Consider the following 17472-nt stretch of genomic DNA (forward strand, 5'->3'; position numbering starts at 1 on the left):
TATTGTAAATAGAACTGTAGTGAAAGTTGGGTTTTTTTTTTTTTTAATATGATTTTCTCCAGACACACGACCAGGAGTGGGACTGTTAAATCATTCAATAGCTCTAAATTTTAGCTTCTTAAAGAACTTCCATACTGTTCTCCATAGTGGCTGTTATCAGTTTACATTCCCAACAACAAGAAAGGAAGGTTCTCTTTTCTCCATGCCCTCTCCAACATTAATTGTTTATAGGTTTTTTAATGATGACCATTCTGACTGTGGCAAGGTGATACTTTATTGTAGTCTTGATTTGAATGTCTCTAATAATTAGTGATACTGATCAACATTTTGTGTGTGTGTGTGTGTTTTAACAGAGTGAGTAAAATTTGTCTCTTGTAATTGGCTTATTGAAAGTCTCCCCTGTTTGGATTTCTCTTGCTATTACCTATTGCAGGATATTTCTGGGTGGCGGGTATTATTTACAGCTCTGAAGTCCTTGTAAATGCCTAGTAAATGCCCCAAAGCACCAGCGTTAAACTTGCTGTTACAGAAACTGGGAGAAGGCAGCAGGATTTCTTCCTGCCCACCTCTGGATGCTTGGGCCAAAAGAGCCAGAGTGGAAGTCATGTCCTGGGTTATAGAGTGGGATGTGCCAGAACAAATAAGCAAAAGCTTGTGTCTCATTACTGCTTGTTTTTTTTTTTTATTTGAGTTAATTTTTAGTATTTATTGGTGTGAAGTTGATTTACAATGCTTGTTGTAGGTGTACAGGAGCTTGTACAGTTGTGCTTATATATATGTGTGTGTTCTTTTTCAGATTCTGTTTCCATATAGATTATCACAGAGTGTTGGGTAGAGTTCCACGTGCTATATAGAAGGCCCTTGTTGATTATCTATTTTAAATGTGTTAGTGTGCATGTGTTAATCCCCACCTCTTGTTTTATCATTCCCCTTCACCTTTCCCCTTTGGTAACCAGTGGTTTGTCTTCTAAATTTGTATGTTTCTCTTTGTACATTAGTTCAGGGGTATCAATTTATAGATTCTAACTATAAGTGGTATCATATGATATGGGTCTTTATCTTCGTTAAGCATGACTAACTTATAGTTCCATCCATGGTGCTGCAAAAGGCATTCTTTCATATTTTTATGGCTGAGTAATATTCCATTTTTTATACGTACAGCTTCTTTAACCATTCATCTGTCAATGGACATTTTGTTGTTTCCATGTTTTGGCTATTGTAAATAGAACTGCACATGTCTTTTCCAATTCTAGATTTCACTGGATACAGGCCCAGAAGTGGGACTGCCAGATCATATGGTGGCTCTAGTTTTAGTTAGTTTTTTTTTTTTTTTTAAAGATTTCCATATTATTCATCCAGAGAAGGCAATGGCACCCCACTCCAGTACTCTTGCCTGGAAAATCACATGGACAGAGGAGCCTGGTAGGCTGCAGTCCATGGGGTCGCGAAGAGTCAGACACAACTGAGCGCCTTTACTTTCACTTTTCACTTTCATGTATTGGAGAAGGAAATGGCAACCCACTCCAGTGTTCTTGCCTGGAGAATCCCAGGGACGGGGGAGCCTGGTGGGCTGCCGTCTATGGGGTCGCACAGAGGTGGACATGACTGAAGCGACTTAGCAGCAGCAGCAGCATATTGTTCACCACGGCTTACCATAGTGGCTGATACCAGTTTATATTCCCACCAAGAGCATAGCAAGATTCCCTTTTTTCTTCACCTTCTCCAGCATTTACTGTTTACAGACATTTTAACTGTACTATTCTATCCAGTGTGAGGTGATATCTTGTTTTAGTTTTGATTTGCATGTCTCTAATAATTAGTGATATTGAGCATCTTTTTGGGTGTTTTTTTTATTTTATGCACTATAAATAAAATTTACCTCTTGAAGTTGGCTTTTTGAAAATCTTTTGAACTTTTTTTCAAATTACCAACCTCAGGATATTACCTGAGGGTAGGTGTCATTTACAGCCTTGTGGGCCTTGTGAATATGAAGTGCCCGAAAGAACTGACTTTAAATCTGCTGCTTCATAAACAGCAGGATTTACAGGGCAGCAGGATTTCTTCATCCCTACCTGTGGTTACTGGAAAAACACAGCTATAGTGGAAATCGCATTCTTGGGTTTAAATTAGAGGACAACATGTGTCTCATAACATTTTGTTTCTTTTCAGTTTAATTTTTAGTTTTTATTGTAATAATTTTTTTTAAATTTTAATTGAAAGATAATTGCTTTACAGAATTTTGTGGTTTCCTGTCACACATCAACAAGAATCACCCATAGGTACACTCATGACCCTCCCTCCTGGGCCTCCCTCCCATCTCTCTCCCCATCCTACCTTTCAGCTTGTCATAGCGCCCTGTTTGAGTTCCCTGAGTCATACAGCAAATTCCCCTTGCCTACCTATTTTACAGATGGTATTATAAATTTCTATGTTACTCTCTCCATACATCTCGCCTATTGTAGTAAATATGATTTACAGTTAATTTTGTTGTAGGTATACAGCAAGCTGTTTCAGGAACATATACATATTCTATTTCAGATTTTGTTCTCATATAGGTTATTACAGAGTGCTGAGTAGAGTTTCCTGTGCTAAATAGTAGGTCTTTGTTGATTATGTATTTTATATGTGCTAGTGTACATCTATAAATACACATCTATAAATACCCACCTCTTTTTCCCCCCTTGCTTTTCCCCTCAATAACCATCGGTTAGTTTCTTAGTGTTTGAGTCTGTTTATCCCTTATACATGAGTTCAGGGGTATCAATGTTTAGATTCCACCTGTAAGCGATATCATATATGTGTCTTTATCTTTCTCCACTAAGTATAATCATCTCTAGTTCCATCCATGTTCCTGCAAAAGGCATTATTTCATATTTTTATGGCTGAGTAATATTCCACTGTCTGTATATACAACTTCTTCATCCCTTCATCTGTTAATGGATATTTTTGCTGTCTCCATGGTTCAGATATTGTAAATAGAACTTCACTGAACGTTGAGTGTGTGTGTGTGTTTTCAAATTCTGGCTTTCACCAGCTGTATGCCCAAAGGTGGGACTGCCAGATAAGTTGGTAGATCTAGTCTTGGTTTCTTTACAAATCTCCATACGGCTCACCATAGTAAACCAAGGTGGTCGTTACCAATTTACTTTCACAGCAACAGAAAAGGAGGGTTCTCTTTTATCTTTGCTTCTCAAGCATTTACGGTTTGTATGCTTTTTAGTCATGGTTATTCTAACTGATGAGAGGTGAAACCTGCTTGTACTTTTGCTTTGCCTATCTCTAATAATTAGTGGTGTTTAGCATCTTTTGAGGTGGTTTTTAAAATCTCAACCCTCTTACTTAAACTTACCCTTTGAAATTAACCTCTGGAATGTTGTCCTGATGAATTTTTTTTCCATACCTCACCCAGAATATTTCATGAGGGACAATGTCATTTACAGTCATGTATGACTTCTGACTATTCAGGGCTCAGAAGCAATGGTTTTAGACTTGCTGTTACGGGAAACATCGACAAGGAGGCAGCACTTTTTCATGCCCAACTTTGGTTAATGGGACAACCAGAGACTTAGTGAAACTGTGCTTCCTGGGTTTTCATTTGGAAAGCCTTTTGCCAGAAAAAGGCTCAAGAGCTTTGTTTTTTTATTTCTTCCCCCTTACCCTTTACCTCTGGGACAAATCTGGACACCTGGATAATTGCTGGCTTGAGATTGCTGTCTTAAATGGTGGTAGTGGTTTAGCTGCTAGGTTGTGTCAGGCTCATTGCAACTGCATGGACTGTAGCCCACCAGGGTCCTCTACGCATGAGATTTCCCAGGCAAAAACTAGAGTGGGTAGCCATTCCCTTCTCCAGGGGATCTTCCCAACCCAAGGATAGAAACTGCATCTTGTTTGGCAGGTGGATTCTTTCCCACTGAGCCACCTGGGAAGCCCACTGTCCTAAATCGAAGAGGCTTTTAAAAGAAGGAATCTGTGGTAGGGATCTACATCTCTGGGAGACCTGGAGAACAGCTAGCTTTTCAAAGCTCTTAGAGCCCAGGGGCTCCACCAGGCTTTGGATGCATGAGCTTGGTTTGTCTCTTGGAAGCCCCAGTTGCATCTGAAATTGTGTTCCCACACAGAAGGGAAAAAGCATTACAGGCCTGAAAGGGGTCTCATGTGCTGGACGTCCTTCTCTCCTCCCTGAAGCCCAGGACATTGCAGCCTTGGGATCCAAACCTGCTCAGGCTGCAGGGATGTGACACCAGTGAGAGAAAGCAAGGTTAGGGAGGAGTAGAGAGTGCAGTTGTCTTTTCTGTTACTTTTAATTTTTTATAGCAGTATCCTTGATTTATGCTTTGTTTGTTTTAGGTCTACAGTAAAGGGATTCATTGATACATCTACACATGGAATTTTTCAGAGCTTCTGACCCACACAGGTTATTAAAGCATGTTGAGAAGAATTCATTGCTATAGATTGGGATTTTGTTGATGATTCATTTTATGTATATTTTAGTCAGTATAAGTTTCCTCCCACCTGCAAATTTTTTTCCTCATACTATTTCCCTTTGGTAAGCATAAGTTTCTGTTTTAAGTTTGAGTCTCTTTCTTTTCTAAAGTAGCTCATTGCTATGAGTGTTTCGATTGTACCTCTAAATTATATCACCTGATGCTTGTCTTTCTCTAATTTATTTTATTTAGTATGATCATCTCTGGGAAAATTGATGTTGCTGAGAAGGACAATATTTCATTTCTCTTTAGGGCTGAACAAGTTTCATTTCTCCCTGTACCGCTTCCTCCTATTCCTTTCATCTTCCCAAGGACATTTTGCTCACTTCGATGTCTTGGCTAATGCAGATAGTGAGTGCTTTGATGAATGCTGGCATACCTGCATCTTTTGGAATTAAGGCTTCTCCAGATATATTCCAAGCTTAGAAATACCTGATCAACTGACAGCTGTATTTCTAGTCTCCTAAGGAACACCCATAGTGTTCCTGTTTCGGCTCTATACACTGGATTTTATGAGAGTGTAGGAGTACTGTTCCCCAAGAATTTTTCGAGCATTTGTTGTTTGTAAACATTAAAATGATGATTACTCTGACTGGAAGGAAATGATATCCTGCTGCAATATTCAATCATGTCTCCTTAGCCTTTATCGGAGATAATTTTATTCAAGTCTTTCTTAAACTTCTGTTTCCTTAAACTTCTGTTACTTTTAAATACTGTGAATTATATTTATCTGTTGTGATTGACTTCAGGAAGGCTGTCCTGATTTGCATAATTTTTCCCATGATTGCCCCCCCTTGAATATCTCTTGAGAGCCAGTGACTTTTCCAAGCAGGCTTGTGACTATTCAGACCCCAGCAGCAGGAGATTGACACTAGCAGTTAGAAAAATATCCACAAGGTGGCAGCACTTTTTCATGCCCAACTCTGGTTGCTGGGGAAAGCCGAGCCCTAGTGTAGTGACAGAGGATGAGATGGTTGGATGGCATCACCGACTCAGTGGACACGAGTTTGGGTAAACTCTGGGAGTTGGTGATGGACAGGGAGGCCTGGCACGCTGCAGTCCATGGGGTCGCAAAGAGTTGGACACGACTGAGCGACTGAACTGAAGTTTATCTGGGCTTCCAGGGTTGTCATTGGGAGTGTCCTGGGCCAGAAAAACACGTGAGGGCTTCTGTTTTCCTAGGGCTTCCCTCTCAGCCCTCACCGTGGGAGCAAGTCTGAAGGCCTGCATCAAGACCCCCTGGAGGATGTTGTCCTACCTAGGGGAGGCCCTTGAAACAAGGAAGCTGCGTTAAGGATCTCTATCACCTGGAGAGGAGGAGAGCAGCTGGGTTTTCCAAACTCCTTCTGCCCAGGGCCTCCATCATTATTTGGGTGCACTAAGATTGGGTTGGGTCCTGGCTGGTCTGTCTGCATTGGGAAATTTGTGTCCCCGTGCAGAGAGGAGCAAGGAATACAGGTCTGAAAGGGACTCAAATGCTGGCACATCCTCCCTTCCTCCCTGAATCCCACTATATTTTAGCCTTAGGATCCCAGCCTGCTGAGGCCACTGGGGCATGACACCAACCAGGCTAAAGGCCTTTAGAGAGGAGAAGAGAGTGCAGTTCTTTTTTTTTTTTTTCTTGTTTCTTCTCTGTTCCATTTTAAAAGTTGTAGAAATATCATTGATGTACAGTGTGTTGTTTGTAGTATGTGTGCAGACAGGCAATTCATCGATACTTCTATACATGCCATGTTTTTGGAGCTTTCGCTCTTATGCAATTATGAAAGCATTATGACTAGCCTTCTTTTTACTCTCAATTACATTTAGTTGATGTTGTCTTTTTTATGTGCATTAGTGTGTGTAGATTATTCACACCTTCAAATTTCTATGTTTTCCCCCACATTTTCTCTTTGTTGAGCTATAAGTTAACGTAAATAAATCAATTTCTCTTTTGTAGTCTAGTTCATTTAGCTGAGTTTTCCATTCAACCACTAAGGAGTAACACAGGATATCTGTCTTTGTCTCATTTATTTTATTTTGTAGTTTCATATATGGGTCAGTCCCTGTTGCTGAGGTGGATATTAGTTTATTCTTCCTTGTAGCCCAGTAAGATTGCATTGTTTCTCCGGACAAGTTTTTCCCATAGTTTTGTCTCTCCCTGGATCTGTTCCCCGCTTCCTTGACTTGTGTGCTTGAACAGTGAGTGCCGTAGTTAAGGTTGCAGTGCCTGCCTTTTTTGGGATTAAGATTTGCTCTGCCTATCCAGGCATAGAATTGCCCAATTCTCTGATATCTTGATTTTTTAGTGTCTTCCTTCCTAGGGTAGGCCTTTGACACAAGAAGTTGGAGTAAAGGATGGGCATCACCTGCAGACCTGTAAAGCAGCTGGGTTTTCCAAGTTCTTGTGTCCACGGGTACCACCGTGACATGGGTCCACTAAAATTGGGTTGGCTCCTGGCTGGCCCATCTGCATAGGAAAATGTGTTCCCACCCAGAGGGGAGCAAGAAATATAGGCGCAAAAGAGGGCTTAAATGCTAGAACCACCTCTACTCCTCCCTAAATCCCACCCTACTTCAGCCTTGGGATCCAAGCCTGGTCCGGCTGCGGGGACTGGACTCCAACGGGTTTTAAAGTTGTTGTTACAGGAAATGGCCACAAGGTGGCAGGTTTTCCTCATGCCCCAATCCGGTTGCTCCGGCAACTAGAGCCTCGTTCAGTCAATAGTGGTGTTGCTGGTTTGTAAATTGGAGTTGAATGTCTCAGAACCAACACCCAAGGGCTTCTTTGTCATTATTTCTTCTTCCTTACCCATCACCTCCTCCTCCTGTCCCAACAAATGCCTGTCTCTGAAAAACTGTTGTGCTGAGGATGCTGTATTCTGTAGGTGAGGCAACTTAAAGAAAGGAGGCTGGAGGTAGGAACTCCACCACTAGGACATTTGGAGACCAGGCAACTTTTCAAAGCTTTTACAGCCCAGAGTATCCACTATCCTTTGGGTGCACTCGACTTGGTTTAGGTGTAAAACATCAAATCTGTGAAAGTGCTTTGTAGATTGCTGAGGACTCCTTGAAAGAAAGGTAGTATTCCCTGGGCATGTGGTCACTATCAAGGGGGAACTTGCTTTTCAAGGAGGATGGAGGACTTGCCTGAAGTTTCAGCTATGAGCGGCAGACCTGGGTCCACTTAAAGCTACCTCACATTGCCTCTCTCACTGGGTACACTTTGACTTTACACTCAAAGTCAAAATGACAAAAGACAGTAGCCTGTGGCTCAGTGTTGGGGTGTTGGTGGGAGGGTCTGATGCTTCTTGAGACATCCTTTCTTCTGGTCTTTCACATGTAGTGATTACAGTTCTCCATGCAGAGGCTGTGGGTTCTGATACTTACACAGTGTTTTCATGAAGAACATTTAATTTGTTCTTCTAAGAGCTCTGGAGGTCAGGACATTCCAGGGACCTAGAAGATAGATGGTGGTTGGTCAGGGATAAAGGTTTCTTGTTGTTTAGTTGCATCTCACAAAAGAGAGAGTGTATAGTTCATGATGTTAGCACAATTGGCTAGTATTTAGAGAAAAAATAAAGCTCAACTGCGACTTTGTTCCTTATACCACAATAAATTCCAGAAATGTCAAAAATGAAGCAGTAAAAGAATTAGAAAATGAAGGTAATGTGAAAAATTATCTTGGAGTGAGGATGTTTCACAGGAAATAGCAAATGTAGAAAAAGAAAGGAAAAGATAAACCTGACTATAAAGAAGATTGAAGGCAGGAGGAGAAGGGAATGGCATCACCGACTCAATGGACATGAGTTGAGCAAGCTCCAGGAGATGGTGAGGGACAGGGAAGCCTGGCGTGCTATAGTCCATGGGGTCACAATGAGTAGGACATGACTGAGCAACTGGACAACAACAACATAGAAGTTGAAACGTACATGTGGTATAGCTTACAGAGTCAGAGTCAGAAGGTAATGCAATTGTGAAAAGTACTGTCAGTACTTGCAATGAGCAAAAGCTATTCTGTAGTATAAAAAGAGCTCTTATAGATCTATTTTTAAAATGGCCAACATTTCAAAAGTTAAATGACAAACATTTCAAAAAAGAATACTAGATACTTCAAAGTATCATATGAAAAGGTACTTAACCTGACTAGTAATGAGGGTAGTCATGAAACTATTAATAAATTGAAACAGCAATGAGATTTCTTTTCCCCACCCTTCAAATTGGCCAAGATTAAAAGGTTAGTAGGAAACATTAGGGTTTTTAAAGGCATATTCCCATCTTTTTATGGGAGTGTCACTGATGCAGTCTCTGGAAGGCTCTTTGGCAACATTTACTGAGATTAAAAATGCACATGTCCCGGGACACAGCTATTCCACTTTGGAAGATTTGTTAGAAATATTGTCACACATAAGTGCAAAGACACATTCCAAGGAAGTTATAGCGTACATGAAAGTTGAAACCGTCTAAATGTCCACCCAGAGGCAATAGTAGCTACCAAAAAGAATGAGTTCTACAAAAGTGGTTAGGAAATAAATTCCAAGACAGATTTTAGAGAAAAAAGAAAAGACAAAGCAAGATACAGAAAGGTATGTTGAGAAAGCTCACACTTGAGTAAATAAGTATTTTTTTATGGCAGAGAAAACTGGAAAGATACTCGGACACTTCATAGCAATTGCCTATGGAGACAGGATCTGGAGGTCAGGAAGGGGACAGATATTTTACTTTTGCAGTGGGCATTTCTCACTTTCTGTCCTGTTTGGTATTCTTTATGGTTCCTAAATAAGAAGGTTCAGTGTCTGTCTTCTAGTCAGGAAATTCTCAGTCATTATCACTTTGCAGTTGCTCCCCCATCCTTGATCTACTCCTTACAGAACTCTTATTTGTTTATTTGACTGCGTCAGGTTTAAGCTGTGGCATGTGGGATCTTCGTTGTGTGATCACACGGGATCTTTCACTGTAGTGCGTAGACTCTCTAGCTGTGCTGCTTGAGCTCAGTAGCTGCAGTGCACGGGCTCCAGAACACACAGGCTTCATTAGTTGTGGCATGTAGGCTGTCTAGTAACACAGGAGTTCTGGAATGCACGGGCTTAGTTGCTCCACAGCATGTGGGATCTCAGTTCCCCGACAGGGGCCAAACCTCAGTCCCCTGCATTTCAAGGTGCAGTCTTAACTACTGGACCATCAGGGAGTTCCATTTACTGAACTCTTATCCTGTGTATTTTGGACTTTCTCATCCCGGCCTCCACATCTCTCAACTGCTCTTTCACATTTAACTTCCTATTTCTCTAGACTACATTATTGTTACTTGCTTCCAATCTTCACTAATTCTCTTTCAATTATGTTTATATTCTACTTAATCTGTTCATTGAGTTTCTTGAATTTCAAGAACCATATTTTATTTCTGCAATTATTTAAAAACTATCTATCTTAACAATTTTTTATTCCTTTGCCATCTGTTCGATTTCTTCCCTTATGTTACTAGTCTTTTCTGATTTTGCTATTTCATGGTCTTGGGGACAAAGAATGTAGCCTGACATCGCAGTAAACCAAGGATGTTGTGGCCATCAAACTGACAGCCTCTGCGGCCTTCCCTCTCGTGGTGCACCCTGAGAGGAATTCAGGTTGAAGAAAAACAAGTGGTTGACCTTAGATAGTTCAGGTGCGTATCAACGGAATAACTTCAGTAAGGCCAGACTCTTCCATAGTCCTATACATAGAAAAGCACTGAATTATTAACTCGAGAGGCTTGTTTTTATGATTAGCAATCATCTTTTGTTGTCCCATCACATGGTGCTGGTAGTTCTTGTTTGTCATTGTTTTCCAGCAAAAAGTCCTATACGTCCTGGCTCCTCCCTTACCTCTTAGGAGCAGCTCCTCAGAGCTGCCTGAGAGGCTGGTTCCTGGGCTGTAGTCCTCAATAATGCCCTGAATAAAACATAATTCTCAACTTTCAGGTTGTGCATTTTTTCAGTTGACAGTCTATATTATATTTTATACTCAGTATATTATTTTACAGTCTGTGTATTGTATTATCTGATTTCATGGAGAATATTTATAGTTTCTGCTGAAATGGTGCAGCGTTTTCTTATGTTTTAAATATTTGGCCTGGTGGCTCAGTTGGTAAAGAATCTGCCTGCAATGCAGGAGACGTGGGTTGAATCCCTGGGTTGGGAAGAACCCCTGGAGAAGGGAATGGCTACCCGATCCAGTATTCTTGCCTGGAGAATTCCATGGACAGAGGAGCCTGGTTTGTTAAAGCCCATGGGATCACAAAGAGTCAGACACTGCTGAGCAATTAACACACATGGGAATCCTATAAAACCTTGGCTGAGAGTGAACCTCTTCAAAGAGGATTGGCATTTGTGCCCAAAACTTGTTATGAGTCAAAGACAACTGTTTATTTATTTTAAAAAATATCATTTATTTATTGGGCTGCACCCAGTCTTAGTTGTGGCATATGGATCTTTTTTTAAATTGAGGCACGTGGGATCTAGTTCCCTGACCAGGGATCGAACCCAGGCCTCCTGCATTGGGAACACAGGGTCTAAGCCACTGGACCACTAGGGAAGTCCAAGGACAACAGTTTATTTTACTTTCTCAGTTTGATGTGGTCCCAGATCTCTATAGAATGGGTGCTGCCCCAAATCCTTACCAACTAGTATGTGTTCTGTTGAGGCTCCAGCTCCCATGAGTGAAACTGTGAGATGAGTCTCCAGGAGGGTCTGCTGGCACTGGTAGTGGCAGCCTTGGGTGGCTACAGGGACACCAGAGGGCATATGCTTGTTCTCATGGCTGTGATTTACTGTGATGAAAGGATGCAAAGAGAAGTCAGCCAAGGGGAAAGCACACGGGGTGAGGTCCCTGGGAAATCAGGCACCAGCTGCAAGGACCTCTTCCAGGGGAGTCACGCAGGAAGTGCCCAACTCCTCCAGTCCTTAGTTGTGACAACACATGTGAAAGATCACCTGTCAGGAAGCTTGTTAGTGACTTTGTGCCCGGAGTTTTTATTGGGGGCTGCTCATAAAGTAGCCCCTGTGCCTCGAACAGACCAAAATTCCAGACTCCTGGAAGGAAGGCAAGTGTTCAGCATAAACTATGTTTGTACACACAATTTAAGCACTCTTATCAGTTAGAGTGGTGGGAATCCTCCCAAATTCCAGGTTTGCAGATGGCAGCCAAGGATCGCAGTCTGAGACCTACTATCTTCAATCTTTTCTGCATAGTTTGCTCCCTTGGCCCTGGGCCAAGGCATCTTGAAAGCAAAGTTTTCATCAGTAGGACAGGATGAGAACAACGTTAGGTGTTGATCTCAGTGATGACATTTAGGGGTTAACATTATCAGTCCTAAGGCTCCAGGAGGCCTGGGGGCTGTGTGCTCAAGGTCATCAAGTAGTTAACATCTCCCACTTGGTGAGGGGTTTTCACATCTGGAAAACAACTCAGGAAATGTGCATCAGATACTGTTATCTAGGTACTTCAGAGAGGAGCTAAAGGAGAGAATACGGGGGAAGACCCCATAAGCTCCTGCTCAGTTACAATATAATGTCTTTTACTTGGTGATTCTTGTATTCCACTGGGGCTTCCCAGGTGGCACTAGTGGTAAAGAACGTGCCTGCCAATGCAGGAGACAAAAGAGACACGGGTTCGATCCCTGGGCTGGGAAGATGCCCTGCAGGAGGGCACGGCAACCCACTCCAGTGTTCTTGCCTGGAGAATCCCATGGATGGAGGAGCCTGGCAGGTTAATGTCCATGGAGTCGCACAGAGTCACACACGACTGAAGCGACTAAACACGCTTGTATTCCGCAACATAATGCTTTCAAGGTTTATTTACTATGTGCCATGTGACAAGATTCAGCATTTTCAATCCCTCATATGTATATACTACATTTTCCTTATGCTTTGTTTTTGTCCAATTGCTAAGTCATGACCAACTCTTTGCCAGCCCATGGGCTGCAGCCCAGCAGGCTTCCCTGTCCTTCACTGTCTCCCTGAGTTTGCTCAAACTCATGTCCAGTGAGTCGGTGATGCCATCCATCCATCTCATCCTCTGTCGTCCCCTCTTCTCCTGCCTTCAAACTTTCCCAGCATCAGGGTCTTTGTCGACATGTGATATCCCTGCTTTTTAATACACTGTCTAAGTTTGTCATAGCTTTTCTTCCAAGGAGCAAGCATCTTTTAATTTCATGGCTGCAGTCACCATCTGCAGGGATTTTGGAGCCCAAGAAAATAAAATCTGTCACTGTTTCCACTTTTTTCCCATCTATTTGCCATGAAGTGATGGGACCGGATGTCATGATCTTGGTTTTTTGGATGCTGGATTTTAGGGCCAGCTTTTTCACTCTCCTCTTTCACCTTCATCGAGAGGCCCTTTAGTTCCTGGTCGCTTTCTGCTATTAGAGTGGTATCATCTGCATATCTGAGGTTGTTCATATTTCTCCCAGAAATCTTGATTCCAGATTATGAGTCATTCAGCCCTGCATTTTGCATGATGTGCTCTGCATGGAAGTTAAATAAGCAGGGTTACAGCTATGACGTACTCCTTCCCAATTTTGAACCAGTCTGTTGATCCCTGTCCAGTTCTAACTGTTGCTTCTTGATCAGCAAACAGGTTTCTCAGGAGGCAGGTAAGGTGGTCAGGTATTCCCATCTCTTTAAGAATTTTCCACACTTGGTTGTGATCCACACAGTCAAAGGTTTTAGCAAGTCAATGAAACAGAAGTAGATGTTTCCTGGAATTCCCTTGTTTTTTTCTATGATCCAACAGATGTTGACCATTTGATCTCTGGTTCCTCTGCCTTTCCTAAATCCAGCTTGAACATCTGTAAGTTATCAGTTAATGTACTGTTGAAGCCTAGTTTGAAGGATTTTGAGCACTGCCTTGCTAGCATGTGAAATGAGCACAATTGTGCACTAATTTGAACGTTCTTTGGCATTGCTCTTCTTTAGGATTGGAATGAAAACTCACCTTTTCCAGTCCTGTGGCCATGGCTGAGTTTTCCAAATTTGCTGTCATATTGAGTGTAGCACTTTAACAGCAGCACTTTTAGAATTTAAAATTGTTCATCTGGAGGTCCAATACCTCCACCAGCTTTGTTCATAGTAAAGCTTCCTAAAGCCTACTTGACTTTATACACCTGGATTTCTGGCTCTAGGTAAGTGACCAGACCGTTGTGGCTATCTGGATCATTAAGACCTTTTTTCTATAGTTCTTCTGTGTATTCTTGCCACCTCTTCTTAATCTCTTCTGCTTCTATTAGGTCCTTGCTGTTTCTTTCCTTTAGTCGTGCCAAACTTCGCATGAACATTTCCCTTGGTATCTCTCCAATTTTCTTGAGGAGATCTCTAGTCTTTCCCATTCTATTGTTTTCTATTTCCTTGCATCCATCACTTAAGAAGGCTTTTTCATCTCTCCTTGCTATTCTCTGGAATTCTGCATTCAGTTAGATGGCTCTTTCCCTTTCTCCTTTGCCTTTTGCTTCTCTTCTTTTCTTAGCTGTTTGTAAGGCGTCCTCAGACAACCATTTTGCCTTGTTGCATTTCTTTTTCTTGGGGATCATTTTGGTTATTTCCTCCTGTACAGTGTTACTATCCTTTGTCCATAGTTCTTCAGGTACTATGTCTACCAGATCTAATCCCTTGAATCTGTTTTCACCTCCAATATATAATCATATGGGATTTGATTTAGGTCATGTCTGAATGGTCTAGTGCCTTTCCCTACTTTCTTCAATTTAAGCCTGAATTTTCCAATCAGGAGCTGATTATCTGAGCCACAGTTAGCTCCAGGTCTTGTTTTTGCTGACTTTCTAGAGTTTCTCCATCTTTGGCTGCAAAGAATGCAATCAATTTAATTTCAGCATTGACCATTTGGTGATCCAAGTGTAGAGTCACCTCTTGTGTTGTTGGAAGAGGGTGTTTGCTATGACCAGTGCATTCTCTTAGCAAAATTGCTAGCCTTTGCTCTGCTTTATTTTGTACTCCAAGGCCAAATATGCCTATTATTCCAGGTGTCCATTGACTTCCTACTTTTGCATTCTGTTCCCCTATGATGAAAAGGACATCTTTTTGGGGTGTTAGTTTTAGAAGGTCTTGTACGCCTTCATAGGCAACCATTCAGCTTCAGCTTCTTCCGAGTCAAACAGTGGTTGGGGCATAGACTTGAATTACTGTGATATTGAATGGTTTGCATTGGAAACAAATAGAGATCATTCTGTCATTTTTGAGATTGCACCTGAATACTGCATTTTTGACTCTTGTTAACTATGAGGGTACCCCATTTCTTCTAAGGGATTCTTGCCCACAGTATTAGATATAATGGTCATCTACTACTAAATTTGCCCATTCCTGTCCATTTTAGTTCACTGTTTCCTAAAATGGCGGTATTCACTCTTGCTATCTCCTGCTTGACCACGTTCAATTTACCTTGACTCATGGACCTAATGTTCCAGGTTCCTATGCAATACTGTTCTTTATAGCATCGGACTTTACTTTCACTTTCAGGCACATCCAGAACTGAGTGTTGTTTCTACTTTGGCCCAGCCTCTTTATTCTTTCTGGAGCTATTTCTTTGCTCTTCCCCAGTAGCATATTGGACACATACTGACCTGGGGACTCATCTTCCCATGTCATGTTTTTTTGCCTTTCATAGTGTTCTTTATGCTTTCATGTATTCATAAACATTGGGCTGCTTCTGTCTGTTGGTGATGTTATGAATAAAGCTACCATGCACCTGGGTGTAAAAATATCTCCTGCAGATTCTGCTTTGAAGTCTTTTATATACATACCCAGATATGGGATGGTAGGATCATGTGTTATCACCAAAATCTTGGCTTTCTCTGCCCAATGAAGCTGAATTTAATAAATTAGAGAGAGAATTTGGAGGAAATAGAAGATGGCTTTAATTGTTAACCAATGAAGGGGGAAATGGAGCAGGATAGTACCTCAAGAACTGTGCCCAGAGCCTAGGTGAACAGGAGAGACTTTATGTGGCCTGATCTCATAGTCTTAGGGTAAGACTCAAATTAATGAAGGTCTTGCATCTTCTTCTTCTTGCTTTGTTTCAAAAGTCATAGCTGGAGTCAAGTATACAGGCATTTGAGTCTGTCTCTACTGGTTTATTGTAGTGCGGCCTTCTTTCTGAAATAGGGGATCCAACCAGTACATCTTAAAGGAAATCAGTCCTGAATATTCATTGGAAGGACTGATGCTGAAGCTGAAACTCCAATACTTTGGGCACCTGATAGGAAGAACTGACTCATTTGAAAAGACCCTGATGCTGGGAAAGATGAAGGTGGGAGGAGAAGGGGATGACAGAGGATGAGATAGTTGGATGGCATCACTGACTCAATGGACATGAGTTTGAGTAAACTCCGGAAGTTGGTGATGGACAGGGCAGCCCGGCGTGCTGCAGTCCATGGGGTCACAAAGAGTCAGACACAATGGAGTGATGTAACTGAGCTGAACTTCTTTCTGAAATGGAAAAAGAAAGAAAACTACAAGGGGTGATCTGCAGTAAAGGCAAGATGTAATTAACATAGAGTTAAAGGATAATAGGTGCAGAATGTAGCTTATGCAGAGTTAGGGGGCAATAGGTACAGGATTTAAATTACATGGTGTCTGGTTAGTTTTGAGAAAAGCAATCTTAATTACAGACTTCAGATTAGGAACAGTTGAAGTAAAATCTAGGAATGATCAGGCCTGCTCACTCTTCTCTGTATCTTCTTTGTTCTCAGGAAAGGGAAAGAAAAACTCATTCCTCTTTCTTCCTTTTCACTGCAACGGTATCATAATTTTATTTTTAATTTTTGAGAAACCTCCATAATGGTTGCACCACTGTATATTTCCTTTAACACCACATAAAGATTCCAATTTCTCTCCATCCTTACCAACATTTGAGATCTATCTATCTCTAGTGGCCATCTGAATGAATGTGAAATGATACTTCACTGTGGTTTTTGAATTCATTACTGATTTTGAGTACCTTTCACATTTTTGGTCCATTTTTATATCTTACATGGATTAATATCTATGAATTCCTTTGCTCATACACTGTGCTATTGTTTTATAATGTTGTTTTGTTGTATGAGCTCTTTATTTACCCTGGACCTTAGCTCCTTATCAAATACATGCTTTGCAAAAATTTCTTCTCATCCCACAGGTAGCCTTTTCACCTCACTGATTGTTTCCTCTAAGGTGACAGTTTTTTTTTTTTTTTTTACATATGATAACAATCCTATTTGACTTCATTTGCTTTTGTTGACTGAGCTTTTGGTTTCATATCCAAGAAATCATTGTTACATGAAATGTCATAAAATTTCCTTCCTGTCTTCTCTTCCAGGAGATTTGTATTTATAGGTTTATCTATAAAATCTTCTATCCCTTTTGAGTTAAAATTTGTGTGTAGTGTTATGTAAGGGTCCAACTTCATTCTTTGACATGTAAACATCCACTGTTTTTGGATGCATAAATTCTTCATGAGAGGATACCTGTTCTCTGGCTGCACACCTGACACACTGAATTTAGGAGAAAAATCTACTTGTTTCATTTCCTAACTATTTCCAGTTCTTTTATGTGACCTCATTGTCATCTCTGCAACCTATGAATCACAGCCATTTTCTTACTTTGATGTTGTTATGCACAAAGATGTTGACTGAATAAAAATTCACAAGCTGTTAAGTTTTATCTGCGGCAATATGAGGACTGCAGCCCAGGAGACATCAGTTCAGATAGCTTTGAGAAACTGTTACAAAGAAAGGGGGAAGGATAGTATATATATGATTTTGGTAAAGGGGGGGGCGGAAATACATGCAATCAAGCACTATTTTTTGTAGAAAGTTTCTGCTGGTCTTGTGAAACTTATGCTAGTCTCAAGAAACAATCGTCACCATGGATTTTAGTGCTTTTCTAGATATGAGGAGGTATGAGAATTGGCTCATAAAATTAGCTCCTGATAATTTCTACTATCTGAGAACCTGTCCTGTCAGTTTCCCCAGAGCACAGAGTTCCTCATT

General features: G+C 41.2%; 1 long non-coding RNA gene across 1 annotated transcript in view; it reads right to left on the reverse strand.

The window, feature by feature from the left end:
- Positions 1-6477: 6477 nt before the first annotated feature.
- LOC145546578 (uncharacterized) overlaps positions 6478-17472 on the reverse strand; it is a 77998-nt gene continuing 67003 nt past the window's right edge. The window contains exon 2 of the long non-coding RNA XR_014083044.1: positions 6478-7922. This is a non-coding gene — a long non-coding RNA (uncharacterized LOC145546578). The remainder of the gene's footprint in view (positions 7923-17472) is intronic.

The sequence above is a fragment of the Giraffa tippelskirchi genome, chromosome 1 (genome assembly GCF_054371585.1).
Source record: "Giraffa tippelskirchi isolate mGirTip1 chromosome 1, T2T-mGirTip1v1.2.pri, whole genome shotgun sequence".
NCBI classification, from domain to species: Eukaryota; Metazoa; Chordata; class Mammalia; order Artiodactyla; family Giraffidae; genus Giraffa; species Giraffa tippelskirchi.